The sequence below is a fragment of the Mustela lutreola genome, chromosome 10 (assembly GCF_030435805.1).
Source record: "Mustela lutreola isolate mMusLut2 chromosome 10, mMusLut2.pri, whole genome shotgun sequence".
NCBI classification, from domain to species: Eukaryota; Metazoa; Chordata; class Mammalia; order Carnivora; family Mustelidae; genus Mustela; species Mustela lutreola.
In genome coordinates this window covers 112,031,217-112,032,403 of record NC_081299.1, presented here as the reverse complement: position 1 = coordinate 112,032,403, position 1,187 = coordinate 112,031,217, and the positions used below count along the sequence as shown (strand labels likewise).

Sequence of the window (1,187 nt, the reverse complement as noted above, 5' to 3'; positions counted from 1 at the left end):
GTGGTATATATGTACAATGGGATACTGTGCAGCCATCAAAAGAAATGAAATCCTGCTATTTGTGATGACATGGATGGAACTAGAGGGTATTATGCTTGGCGAAATAAATCAATCTGAGAAAGACAACTATCATATGATCTCCCTGATATGATGAAGTGGAGATGCAACATAGGCGGTTTCGGGCATACGAAAAGAAAAATAAAAGAAGATGGGATTGGGAGGGAGACAAACCATAAAAGACTGAATCTCACAAAACAGACTGAGGGTTGCTGGGGGGAGGTGTGTTGGGAGAGGATGGTGGGGGTATGGACATTGGGGAGGGCAGGTGCTATGGTGAGTGATGGTGAGTGCTGTGAAATGGGTAAACCTGGTGATTCACAGACCTGTACCCCTAGGGATAAAAACACATTATATGTTTATAAAAATTTTTAAAAATAATTTAAAAAATCCATTAAAGAAAAAACACATATTGCAAGCCTAGAGCTAATCTCATATTCAATCAAAAAAGTTTGAATGTTTTCCCCTTAAAGATCAGAAAAAAGACAAGTGTGTCCACTTTCACTACTCTCATTTGACATAGTACTGGATGTCCTAGCCAGAGAAACAAGGAACACAAAGAAATAAAAGACTCCAAAAGAAAAAAAGGAAGAAGTAAAATTTTCTTTTTTTGGATAACATGAACTTACATGTAAAAAAATCCTAAAAACTTCACAAAAAATTTTGAATAAACAAATTTAATAAAGCTGCCAAATACAAGATCAATATATAAAAGACAAGAATTTTGTTTTGTTTCGTTTTTTAAAATAGTTTTTCATGTCATCCTTGCTCAGTGATCACGCTAATCTTCTCTGCATCATTCCAATTTTAGTATATGTGCTGCCAAAGTAAGCACAAGACAGGAGCATTTTAACACTCTAATGATGAACTATCTGAAAAAATAAAGAGAACAATCTAATTCACAATAGCATCAAAAATAATAAAATACTTAGGAAAAGATTTAACTAAGAAGATGAAAGATCTGTACCCCATAAACTATGACATTGATAAAGAAATTGAAGGAGACATAAATGTAAAGATAGCTCATATTTATGAATGGTAAGAATTAACATTGTTAAAATGTCCATACTACCAAAAACCATCTGTAAATTCAATTCCTATCAAAAATCCAATGTTAGGGGCGCCTGGGT

General features: G+C 33.9%; 1 pseudogene; it reads right to left on the bottom strand.

Annotated features, from left to right (window-relative positions):
• Nucleotides 1–774: 774 nt before the first annotated feature.
• On the bottom strand, nt 775–892 carry LOC131810649 (U6 spliceosomal RNA; annotated as a pseudogene).
• Between the last annotated feature and the right edge of the window lie 295 nt (nt 893–1,187).